Source organism: Miniopterus schreibersii (genome assembly GCF_964146895.1).
Source record: "Miniopterus schreibersii genome assembly, chromosome: X".
In the NCBI taxonomy this organism is placed as follows: Eukaryota; Metazoa; Chordata; class Mammalia; order Chiroptera; family Miniopteridae; genus Miniopterus; species Miniopterus schreibersii.
Window position 1 is genome coordinate 99087188 of NC_138104.1, and position 11647 is coordinate 99098834.

The window sequence follows — 11647 nt, forward strand, 5'->3', positions numbered from 1 at the left end:
GGATCCACTTTGTTCATCAGTTTGTTTATTATATTCCACATATAAGTGAGATCATGTGGTACTTGTCTTTCTCTGCCTGGCTTATTTCACTTAGCATAATACTGTCCAGTTCCCTCCATGCTGTGCCAAAGGATAAGAGATCCTTCTTCTTTACAGCTGCATAGTATTCCACAGTGTAAATGTGCCACAGCTTTTTTATCCACTCATTTACTGATGGGCACTTGAGCTGTTTCCAGATCTTAGCTATTGTGAATTGCGCTGCTATGAACATAGGGGTGCATAAGTTCTTTGTGATTGCTGTTTCAGGTTCCTTAGGATATATTCCTAGAAGTGGGATCAATGGGTCAAATGGCAGGTCAATTGTTAATCTTTTGAGGAAACTGCATACTGTTTTCCACAGTGGCTGCCCCAGTCTGCATTCCCCCCAGCAGTGCACTAGGGCTCCCCTTTCGCCACACCCTCGCCAGCACTTGTGGTTCATTGATTTGTTGATGGAGCCATTCTGACAGGAGTGAAGTGATACCTCATTGTGGTTTTAATCTGCATCTCTCTGATGATTATTGACGTTGAGCATTTTTTCATGTCTCTTAGCCATTTGTATGTCCTCTTTGGAGAAGTGTCTATTCAGGTCCTTTGCCCATTTTTAAATTGGATTGTCTTCCTTTTGTTAAGTTTTATGAGTTCCCATATATTTTGGATATTAACCTTTTATCAGGTGTGTCATCGGCAAATATGTTCTCCCATACAGTGGGCTCCCTTTTCATTTTGTTGATGGTTTCCTTTGCTGTGCAGAAGCTTTTTATTTTGATGCGGTCCCATTTGTTTATTTTCTCCTTAGTTTCTCTTGCCCTAGGAGATGTATCAGCAAACATATTGCTACGAGAAATGTCTGAGGTTTTGCTGCTTATGTTTTCCTCTAGGATTTTTATGGTTTCTTACATTTAAGTCTTTTATCCATTTTGAATTTACTTTTGTATATGGTGTAAGTTGGTGGTCTAGTTTCATTTTTTTTGCATGTATCTGTCCAATTTTCCCAGCACCATTTATTGAAGAGACTGTCTTTACTCCATTGCATGTTCTTGCCTCCTTTGTCAAATATTAATTGGCCATGATGACATGGATCAATTTCTGGGTTCTCTGTTCTGTTCCACTGATAAATATGTCTATTCTTGTGCCAGTACCAGTCTGTTTTGATTACAGTGGCTTTGTAGTATAACTTGATATCTGGTATTGTGATCCCTCCAACTTTGTTCGTCTTTCTCAAGATGCCGTGGCTATTCGGGATGTTTTTTGGTTCCATATAAATTTTCGAAGTGTTTGTTCTAAATCTGTGAAATGTGTTCTTAGTATTTTAATAGAGATTGCATTAAATATATAGATTACTATGGACATTTTAATGATGTTAATTCTTCCAACCCATAAACATGGTATATTTTTCCATTTGTTTATATCTTCTTCTATTTCTTTTTTCAGAGTCCTGTAGTTTTCTGAGTAAAGGTCTTTTACATCTTTGGTTAAGTTTTTTCCTAGGTATCTTATTTTTTTAGTTGCAATGGTAAATGGGATTTTTTTTTAGTTTCTGTTTCTGAGAGTTCATTATTGGTGTATAAAAATGCCATCGATTCTGGGTGTTAATTTTGTATCCTGCTGAATTCATTTATTAAATCTAGTAGTTTTTTTGTGGAGTCTAGGATTCTGTGTGTACAGTATCATGTTATCTGCAAATAATGACAGTTTTGTTTCCTCCTTTCCAGTTTGGATGCCTTTTATGTTTTCTTCTTGTCTGATCACTGTGGCTAGGACTTCCAGTACTATGCTGAATAAGAGTGGTGAAAGCAGACATCCCTGTCTTGTTCCTGTTCTTAGGGGAAATGGTTTTAGTTTTTGCCCATTGAGTATGATGTTGGCTCTAGGTTTGTCATATATGGCCTTTATTATGTTGAGGTGTGATCCCTCTATTCCCACTTTGCTGAGAGTTTTTATCAAAAATGGGTGTTGGATTTTATCCAATGCTTTTTCTGCATCTATTGATATGATCATGTGATTTTTGTCTTTCAATTTATGTGATGTATCACATTTATTGATTTGAGAATATTGTACCAGCCTTGCATCCCTGGAATAAATCCCTCTTGGTCATGGTGTATGATCTTTTTAACATATTGCTGGATCCGATTTGCTAATATTTTGTTGAGGATTTTAGCATCTATGTTCATCAGGGATATTGGCCTGTAATTCTCTTTCTTTGTACTGTCTTTATCTGGTTTTGGAATTAGGCTAATGCTGGCCTCGTAAAAAGAGTTCGGAAGTGTTCCTCCCTCTTGGATTTTTTGAAATAATTTGAGGAGGATAGGTGTTAATTCTTCTTTCAATGTTTGGTAAAATTCCCGTGAAGCCATCTGGGCCAGGGTTTTTGTGTGCTGGGAGCCCTTTGATTACTGCTTCAACTTCATCAGCAGTTATCAGCCTATTTAGACTTCCTGACTCTTCCTGATTGAGTTTTGGAAGGTTGTATTTATTCTAGTAATTTATCCATTTCATCCAGGTTGTCCAGCTTGGTTAATGCAATATTTTAAAAAAATAAAAATTAATTTTAAAATTTCACAATGAACAAAATATCAAATTTAAAAATAAAGACAGAATCCAGCTCTGCACCTCCCTCACCTCCCCAGTCCTGGCCCTGATATACAACATTCTTGACTACTGTGCTTCTTGATTTTCCCTGTTCAGTGTGCTTGAGTTGACTTAGTTGTTGAGCTTTCTGATACTAATTCAAATATTTTAACTGCTCAGTTAATTTTTTGTGGTGGTTTTGGGGCTTTTAACTTTTATCACTTAATGCTGTAGTTTTGTAACATTACAGAAAATTCACCTATGAAACACATGCAAAAATGAATAATTCTGATAAACAAAAATATTAAAGAGCTTTAGGGCTCCACTTGTGAAAATTACAACTTGAAGATCACAAAAGGTTCCAAATGAAAACCCTGCAGGTAGGTTAAAAGCTGAAATAGGCCTCATAGAGAGAGGGCAATAAGCACCGAGGGCATACTTTAACATAACAAAGGGGTAGTCTGGTTTAAATGGAAGTTTTTAATTTTAATGATTATGATTTCTAAAGTCACAGCAGAATGCTTTCACTGCTGGGCTAATGATGCATGTAAATGGGACCTGAAGGAAGGGCACTTAAACAATAAACCAGCCTCTTTGTTTATGTTGTTGCTACACAAGATTTTTCTCTTTTGGAGATACCCTTGAACTTGGATTCCAGTGAAGCTGCAAAATGGTAGTAGCATGGCTGCTTAGGATGGTAGAGCAGCTGTTGGACATGAACACATAGAAAGTTATTATAAATCATTCAACAAATGTATCTTGAGCCCCCAGCATCAGCCAAGCATGGTGTCAGGTGCTGGGGAAAGTGTAAGGGAGCAGAATTTGTTCCCAAAACATGTTCCTTTGGCATATAGATTATTTTAGGCAGAATATTTTTAAGAAACAGCACACTTAGAAAAGCTCTGAAAACCTGAGTATAAGTTGCCCTCTTGTAAGAGACATTTACATTTATAAGGGACTCTCCATTTGTAAGGGTGTCTCCCTCTCTGTATCTAGAAAAGGTGACTTTAAATCTCTAGAAATTCTTATCATTGGAGAAGGCACTGACCTAAATATGTATAACAACCTTCCCCTTGTCACCATCTGTAACTGTGCCCCCCCAACCCCAACATCTTCTTTTGTCTTTAGCTGGAGATGGTATTTAAGGTGGAGTCTTGGGCCATTTGGGGGAGTTACTCAGTTTTCTTGAGTCTCTTCCATGTATACAGGAGGTATCCATGTTACCAAACTTCTGTTTGTTTTTCTCTTGTTAATGTCTTTTTTATTACTGGAAGGTCTCAGCCAAGAACCTAGAAGAACAGAGGTAAAATTATGTTTCCTTTCCTATAGAAGCGACCTACCTTCTTGCACCTGTCACCTGAGGGAAGGCAGGCTTTAAACAAATCTGTAGGGAAATAAGTCTTTATCAGTGTGACATGTTCAAGGGGCTATAAGAGTGTCAAAGAATAAGGTCTGAAACCAGGTAACAAATGGGTCTGGGCTGCCAGTCACTACTTGAGCCAATTAAGCATAGACAGGGCTAAATCATACATGAGCGTTTATTCCAATAATGCCAGCAGTATGGGAGAGCAGTAGGGTCACCCACATAAAATCTGCTCTACCCTCGCCCCCCCATAAGCTAGCTGCTTATATTGGGGATTAGGACAAAGATTACATGGGGAAGTGGGCAAAAGGAATAACAATGGGTATAATGGTTACAGGTTACAGGAAATGCGGGTTGGGGGTGGTGGTTTGCAAAAGGGTGGACTGCTTTAAGGACCCCTTTGTTTCGGCAACAAGGTTGTTAATCTTTCCATGATGATAGGCAGTTGAGAATGGATGGAATTCTGAATGTCCCAGGATGTACAACTTTCAGCCAGGTTAGAATGTGCTTTCTCTAATCAGAACAGAACAATCAGAGTTAACAGAACATGATTAATATTTATAACTATAGCTAAAAATCATGGTTAATAGAGCACGATTAATATTTCTTATAGCTATCGCTAAAAATCATGGTTAACAGAGCATGATTGATATTTCTGCCCCTAACAGGTCAAAGAGGCTTGGGAGAGAGTATAAAATAAGGTCCTATGAAAAACTGAGCAAATCTGGTAAACATTTTACCCAAATTTGTGCCTGTCATCACACAGTGCAAAGACAGTGGGCCAAGAACTACGAGACCCAGTGGGGATGTGGTTTCCCAGGTGGGCAGGGCAGTTGACTAAGTGATGGCACTATTTTAAAGACGTCATCACCTGGTTGGTATCCATTTACACTTTTACTTGACTGAAATTAGAATTGAGCTGAAGCTGAAAGGACTCATTTTTTTGTTTTCTCCATAAACCATCTAGTTCCATTCCTAATTGTCACTTTTGTTGGTGTATTTTTTACTTGGACCTTTTATTTTGTTGAAATAAAAAAGTACTAGTTACATACATATCTATACTCTGTTAAGGCCAGTGCCAGACATTGGGACACACCACTACTGCCCCTGGAGCTGAGGTTCTGCAACCCTAAGTGCTATCCAAGATAAGGTGAGAAACATCAGAAACATCATCAGAAATCTAGAGTTGGTGCGATGCTGCTGTGGGGTTCCTTTCTATGCTGGTGTCTTTGGAGTTTGGTTGGATTTCTTGAATGGAGAAAGGAAGAGTTCAAGATCATGTAACAGCAACATGTTTGAGCTCCTCTCTCCCTAGGCTGTCAAACCCTTCCTAGTGTCTACCTTCTACCTCATCTGTTTTATTTATGGATGAGGAGATGTGGGATTCTTCCAGTCTGTAAAATGGAATCACACTTGTATTCTCAGGGTCAGTGGTGAGGAAGTAGGCTCTATACTTGTCATCAATCTGAGCAGCACTTTTTTACTTGTATTTACATTTGAATATGGGTTAATGAATAAGCCAAATGTAATGATCACCACCATAACACTGCTGCTATTAACAGAAATAATAGGTGAACCATTTTGAAAACCAGTTAATTATATCATGACCTACACTGCCCTTGAATAAAGTAATTGAATTTCCATTTTATTTTATTTTTTGGTTTGCTAAACATCAAGATTTTTCACTGATCTGAAGGACGTCCTACCCTGCTTCAACATAGACTTTCCATGTGGGGTATCTAGGCTCTGATGGAAATGCAAATTGAGCTTGAGCTGCTTTTTACCATGCAGCTTTTGGTGAATATCTCTAAAAGATGGTGGCAAATTCTATGGATGCCATTCTGTTTCATCTCTCCTGAATGGGGCACACTTTCCATCCCTGTAGTTTCTTCAGTATTACCTGCTTCCTCTGAGAAGAATACCAGTGAAGATCTGGGGAATCCCACTTGGCTTTGTTAGGTTATATAGTTCATTTTTCTTAATGCTATGTTTTATTTTTTTTTATTTAAAAAAATGTTTTATTGATTTTTAGAGAGAGAGGAAGGGAAAGGGATAGAGAGATATAAATATCAGTGAGAGAAACATCATTGATCCACTGTCTTCTGCATGCCTCTACTGGGGATTGAGCCTGCAATCTGGGCATGTGCCCTGACCGGGAATCGAACTGTGACCACTTGGTTCCTGGGCCAACACTCAACCACTGAGACACATGCAGCTGGGCATGTTTTAAACTTTCCATCATTTTCTTGAAAAAGAAATTGTTTTGAAAATAGATGCATTGCTTTGATTTGTTTTCTCTGGGGGAGATTATCCTTTCAGTTAATGTGCTGGGAGTATTTGATAGAGTAAGATAAAAGCCTAGAACCTGGGGATTGGGGTCAGCATTTCAGGAGAATAAACTTTTTCATGCTGAATCACCTTCTCTAGGGGATTCTCTGAACTGGAGAAACCTCATCACATGCCACAGGCCAGGACAATGAGACTACTTGTTGTAACGGTCACTTCTGTAGAGCACTAAATGACGAGATAAATATTTAGTTAATTTAGATTATCTGCATTTCTGGAGTAGCAATTTCTGAATATATTTATACATGTATATAGTTAAACCTCGGTTCTCAAAACATCTCCCATCTCAAACAATTCAGTTCTTGACCAAGTTGCTCACAGAAAAAATGTCTCGGTTGTTGAACAAAATTTCAGTTCTCGACCTGACCATATGTTCAAGCTGATAAATCAGCATGACAAAAAGCTTGTCTCAGACCACAAACAAAGGAGAGAATGCACAAGTATGAGTCAGTTTACAGCTAAACCTTGCCTTGGTAACATCTCAGGAAATTGTGCTATGAATATTTTTGTGGTTTTTTGCTTTTGTTGCTGGTGAAATGGACGATTAGCACAATTTTAAAACATAGCAAGGCCATCATGAGTGCCAATTTTGCTAAGGATGTGAAAGAAACAATGATCACAGGCAATTGAAGAGGCTGAAAAACCACTGTTGATTTGGATAAATGAAAAGTAATTAGCAGGTGACAGCGTTTGGGAGGCAGTGATATGTGAAAAAGCACAGATGCTGCCTGCTGACCTCCTGAAAGACACCCCTGGAACAAGTGCTGCAAGTGATTCCTTTAAGGCTAATAGGGGGGTGGTTCAATAAACTTAAGAAGTGTTTGTTTATAGATGAAATAGTACACTAGACACATACTATATGTAAGAAAGGTTGAAATGGAATTATTTGGGGGTCTGGAATGGATTAATTCAATTTACATTATTTTTAATGGAGGAAAAAATGATTCGGTTTTCGAAGAAATCACTTTTCTCACAGCCTTCGGAACGAATTAAGTTTGAGAACCGAGGTCCCACTGTATATTGTTTTAATGTCAAATTTGAGAAGTATGAAGACTCAGAAGTAATTTTCAACCCAGACTGTGACTTCTTTGTTGTCACCATTGATTCATACTAGGAAGATTTCTGATAGGATGAGGGTTTTTCATGTCTTTTTGAAACACCTTTGCTTTTCTGAGTGAATAGCACAACTCTGGTTTAATGCAATAGCCAAATATTTTTCTTCTGTTCTCCATTATCTTTCTTTTATTCCAACCATCCTAAACATAACTCTTAACTTGAAGAGAGATTTGTTTTGACCCGTTTAAAAATGAAAAAGTAAAGCACACGATTCCACATTCTTTAGTGTTCAAAGTAGGCACTATCTAAAGCAGGGGGCTGGCAAACTATGGCCACAAGCTAAATCCTGACTGTTTTTGTAAAAAAGTTTTACTGGGACACATTCCTTTAGATATTGTCTATGGCTGTTTTCCTGCCACAACAGCAGAGTTTAAGTAGTTGCCAGAAAGACTCACAAAGCCTAAAACATTTACTATCTGGCGCTTTATAGAAAAAGTTTGTTGACCGCTGATCTAAAAGATATGCAAGAAAAATTCTTTACAAGTCTCCAGTGGAATCTAAGTTTTAAAAATATTTTTTTGGGGTACTAGAATTATCTGGGAGATCACTTTGCAAGTTATATAAACATCTAACCACTATGCTGTATACCTGAAACTAATATAAAATAATATTGAATGTAAACTGTAATTGAAAAATTGAAAAATCTTTTTTTCTATATTGTGAAGATATTCTTTTTAAATGGTTTTAAAAGAATTCATGACATGAGGTTCTACATTGAAAGATTACAGAAAAGTCTTTCTTTAGCCTCTGTCCTCAGCCACCTTGTTCCTTTTCCTGGAGGTGATATTATTAAATGTTCTGGGTTCTTCCAGGGACACAGCAGGCAAAGATGATTGTTTTACCATAATGTTTAAGCAGCATTCTTATTTCAGATGAGATTATATTTCTCTATTTAGTAAAAAAAAAAGAATCATTATGAGATACTGAGCAAAAGTATACAGGGGAAAGGTCCATACTTAGTTCACTTGTCATAGATATTGTGCACATACTGTGGGCCCAACCCTGAACTGATGTAGCAGAGAATATGGAAGACCTGTAGGATGTGGTCTAACTGGGGAAGGGCCTAATTCAGTGCTTGAACTGAATCCTGATGGATAAGCAGGAGTTGAGTGGATGCATCTTTGTATCATAAACACTGGCAAGACCAATCATTGGCCAACACAAACATTTCCCAAGGATGTCCCTGAGACATAGTGAGCCCACCTCCTCAAATCTGGAACATCCTGAAAATTGAGTTGTGAGCTCTGTTGGTATTCTCATTAACAGTTAGAGACTCTTTGGTGGCGAGAAACTCTGGTTCCCATCCCAGGTTTTAGGAGAGCTCCAAGATCCCCTTTCTCTTCCCTTTCCTACCCCAGCTGCTCTGTAGATCAGCACTGTCCAAAAGATAAAATGTGAGTCACATGTATTACTTGAAATTTTCTGGTAGCCATATTAAAAAGTAAAACGAAACAGGTGAGCTCAGCTGCTGTGATTCAGTGGTTGAGAGTCAATCCATGAATCAGGAGATCACAGTTGGATTCCTGGTCAGGGCACATGCCCGGGTTGTGGGCTCGATCCCTAGTAGGAGGGGTGTAGAAGACAGTTGATCAATGACTCTCTCATCACTGTTGTTTGTATCTCTCGCTCCCTCTCCCTTCCTCTCTGAAATCAATAAAAACATATTTAAAAAAAAAAGAAACAGGTAAAATTAATTTTAGTAATATATTTTAACACAAGATACCTAAAATATTAAAATTTTAACTTATAATAATAAAAATTATTAATGGCATATTTTATACCTTTTCCCCCCTCATATGATGTCTTTGAAATCTGGTGTGGATTTTACACTTAGGGCACATCTCAATTCAGACCAGCCACATTTCAAGTGCTCACTAGCAACATGTGGGAGTGCTGTGATTTCTGATAGGATGAGTGTGATTTCTGATAGGATAATGCTACATAACTAACCCCCCAAATCCCAATGCAAGCATTTAATTCTGACTCAGGGGTCTGCAAGTTGTTGTGGATCTGTAGCACCTGGCTTCTGGCTGCAGGTAGGTTTCTGGTCTGCCACACATACCACGAGTGGCTACTCAGGGCATCTTCTAGTGGCCAATAGTGGAAGTGCAAAAGAGGCCAAGCCAAGCCCCATCCGTGAGGGCTGGGATTTATTCTCTGCCCACAGTAAACCCTGGTAAAGGAGGGGAAGGAAGGAAGAACTGAGAACAAACAGTCCACTCTACCACACTACCTCTTCTTCTGAGGAATCAATTATGTGATTTAAATGTGTTTCCTCTCACTCCAGCTAGTCTGGCTCAGTGGCTAGAGCATCGGCCTGTGGACTGAAGGGTCCCGGGTTCGATTTCGGCCAAGGGCACACACCTTGGCTGCAGGCTCGATCCCCAGGCCAAGTCGGGAGGCAACCAATCAATGTGTCTCTCTCACATCAGTGTTCCTCTCCCCCCGCCCCACTCTCTCTGAAAAGCAATGGAAAAATATCCTCGGGTGAGGGTTAAAAAAAAAAAAGTGTTTCTTTTCTCTGCACATTGCTTTGTTATTTATTCAGTTGCTCATGTTAGAAGCCTAAGATAACAGAAGGCCCAAATTGGAAAGGGAGGAGCATTTGTTCAATTTTAGATATATTGAGTTTGAGGTGATTATGGGATAGTCAGACAGATGAGGCTGCTGGCTCTAAAGATCCAGAGCCAAATCACTTTGGCTGTTTATTCCCCACTCAAGCTCCTACAGGTTTTTCGAGTGGGGCTGATGACAAGCAATACTAGTTCTTAGAGTCCTCTCCACGAAGGTGTCCTGATGATGTAACCCTCATGGATTCTGAGCCAAGATTGGTTCTGTTCCTTTCCTATAGAACTCTGTGAGTTGTTAAATGTCAACATCTAGGTTCTCTGTGTGAAATTCCCATACAGGTTTTTATTATTTCAGAGAAGTTGTATAACTGAAGGGCACTGGCAGGTTGTATTTTTAATCTAGACTTGCTTTAGTTCACCATTTCTAAAGATTCTCCTGAAAAAGGATTTTCTGTGTTTATGTAAATACACTTGAGTCATCACATCTTGTGCAAATTATCTGTATTGATTAATGGTCTCTTGTTTGCTTCCTTTTGCTTGTTGTATTTATAGCTCACATTACTTATAATTGTTGGATAACATAATATGGACCAGATGGCTTCATTATTCTGCATTTCACATTGTGAATTTTAAATGTTGTGTTGGACTGCCTGCCAGTGGCCAGCTGTGTCCCGGAGGAGATGCTGAGGAGAGACCGAAGTTCAAAGATCCCAGGCCAGATACGGACAGTAAGTGCTGTTGAGGTGTTAGTACTGAGGTTTCCTCTGCCCCTTCGCCCTTAGATACACCTGGGAGTTTAGACTGGAAGGCCAGGGACAGGGAGGGAGACAGAGACGGTGCAGCAAAGGCCTTCTGAATGACTCAGCATTGTGTTTGAAAAGGTTTTTTACCAATAGGCTCACATAATTTATTATATGTTAGAAATGGAAGCCATAGTGACTAATATTTAAAAATAAGAGAATCAGTCAGGGGCCCAGCAGGAAACAAGTGGTATAATCAAACAGAAAAACTGAGGAACAGTTGCTTACAGGACTATTTATAATAAATAGTATGGGTCGAGGAAAACAAGGCACAGTGAAGTAATATTCTAGACTTTGATGGGAAAGAGGGGGGAGAACCCAGAGAGAACAGCTGTAGCTATAAGAAAGGGTAATGTTATACAATAGGTTTCACAGTAAGTTTTAATATCTGGAAAGATAAATAACTCTCCTCACTATTTAAAAATTTTTTTTCTTAGCTTTATTTTTCTTATATTTATTCTTCCAGATAAGCTTTTAAATCATTTTACTCATTTAAAAAGTCCCGGGGAGGAAACAAGATGGCGGCGTAGGTAGCAGCTGCAGCTGCCGCCTCCCTCAACCCCATCAAAATCACAACTAAAACCCAGAACCACCGTCCCTCAGAGCCTCCTGAGATCCGGCTGCACAGAAGCCCCGCAACCAGGGAGCTGAGGCAGCACCGAGACCGGTAGGAGGGGGAGACGCGGGCGGGTCGGGGCTGAATCAGAGACGCGGCCGGGCCCACACCCGGTGCCGCGGGGAAACCCGGGAGGGAATCTCGGCGGCGGGGGTTTCCCGGAGGAGCAGGGGTCCCAGCCCCACAGCAGGCCCCAGCCCAGGGCTCCAGGCTGGGAAGAGACGTC